The sequence below is a fragment of the Pundamilia nyererei genome, unplaced genomic scaffold (genome assembly GCF_000239375.1).
Source record: "Pundamilia nyererei isolate P.nyererei 1_Seehausen unplaced genomic scaffold, PunNye1.0 scaffold00094, whole genome shotgun sequence".
NCBI lineage: Eukaryota > Metazoa > Chordata > Actinopteri > Cichliformes > Cichlidae > Pundamilia > Pundamilia nyererei.
The window spans coordinates 2,425,884-2,427,766 of record NW_005187495.1 but is presented as its reverse complement, the minus strand read 5'-3'; the positions used below and the strand labels follow the sequence as shown (position 1 = coordinate 2,427,766).

Below are 1,883 nucleotides of genomic sequence, written 5' to 3'. Positions count from 1 at the left end.
CATTCTATCGCGATATTTCATTTTCCTATCGTTGCCTAACATTATACCGGTATTACCGTGAACGGTATAATATGGCCCAGCCCTAATAGACGTTATATAAAAGGTGAACACAAATTCAAGCTCTAAAATGTGAACACAGGATCTCTGTTAACAATATGACTATGACGTCATCAGGGTTATTTCTGTGGACTCTAGCCCTCTACAGTGGACAAAGGAGATGTTATACAACTCTTTCCACGAACTGAGCAGCACTTCTGTCCAGTCAAGTGATCATCATGTGTAAAAGTACATCAGTTAGAAGATAAGTCAAGAAGCGTGTTTTCAGCATTGCTATCTTAGTAGTTTTCAACATGACAAGCAATTAGAAAGAATCTAGGTTTAAAGAAATTGCACATTGCCTAACTTTTCAGATCCAGGGGTTTCTTCTATCTTTCATATACAGTCTGTGAAAGAGACATGCTAGGAATAGGCTGAGTACCTTTTGCATCAGCAGCCTGTGCATGCAGATGCACACAAACTCTATGTGGGTGTTTATCAGAGAGCATGCCTGTGGAAGGACAGAATCCTTGGGCAACATTCATACACTCCTTACATAACAGTGACGCTTAAACAATCATCTCCATAATAGAGGAGATTAAAGGAGATGAGATGCATGCAAGCCTAAACTTGCTGCTTACCACTAAACACCTGGTAGATATACTGGACCTACCCATTAATGACCAGTTGACTCATCCTAGGGTTCAAATGATCACATTAGGCCGTGAAGCAATTTTAAGCACAGAATATTGCATGTGTCAATCATTAATATGAATCTCTATCAAACAAATGCTTCTTATTTTCTCTCCCATTTAAAATGCCAGGACTGATGGTGTCCAAGTGCCTCTGAGTCACTTCATGACTGTCACAGGCAGACAGCTTCCTGACTAAGCACTCAGAAATTAAATGGAAATTTGTGGTTCATTGGCTAGGCTCATACACACAAACACAACACTCTCTGGCTTCACTGTGACCACTGCTACTTAAGAGAGGTGACGGTATAAAGATGTAAAATCCACAGCAGTAAGGAAGCAGGCCTGAAAGTAACACTTAAACAGAGTCATCACCGCATCACTACACATAGCACGAGTCTGTCCGAGCTCTTCCACAGGGACTGTCTGCTTACATCAGCCTTTCGCAGGCGTCACCTCCCTTCATGTCTGATCTACACCTTCAGCTCAATGCTCAACCTGACTTTGTTGAAGTTAGCTTAGAATGATATCTCTTTTGACATTTTCCCTTACCGGTTATTGGCCTTGCTTTTTAATCACAGCATCTGCACTGAGCCCGTGATAGAGCGGACAAACTAGGGAGGGCATGTGCACAGGGGAGGCAGCGCATTTGATTGACTGCACTCATTGGCTGATACTGGCAAAACGTATGTCATCCAATACGCAGTTAAAAGATAATATTATCTTAACCACAACAACATGCATTAAAAGATGCTTGGGATTATCTAGAGAGTTTTATAAAAAAAAAAATCTCACTGAGTGGCTCCACATCCGTTGTTTACGATGCGATGTTATCAGCACTGTCTGCACCACACGGAGCAGAGCAAGATCATAAAAACCTCACCACAATCACAGCAAGCAGTCAAGCAGTGTAAAATAATGCAGAAAATTTTTAACAACGACCCCACAAATAGCCTTGTCAGTGCATTCTCGAACAAAGGTTATGGATATATATGTAAACTTTTTTTTTGCATATATCAGGTTCAGATTTTTTTAATACCATAAAACATCGATAAACTCATATAAATCCAGTTCACTATGACCCCAAACAAACTCAGTATCTAATGATTCACCATGAACACGTTAACTAAGCAGAACTTAGTTTGAAAATAACCT

At 40.4% G+C, this 1,883-nt stretch overlaps 1 protein-coding gene across 1 annotated transcript in view; it reads right to left on the bottom strand.

Annotated features, from left to right (window-relative positions):
* Positions 1-1,883, bottom strand: part of trak2 (trafficking protein, kinesin binding 2) — a 17,500-nt gene that overhangs the window by 14,731 nt on the left and 886 nt on the right. The gene's annotated exons all lie outside the window — the stretch shown is intronic.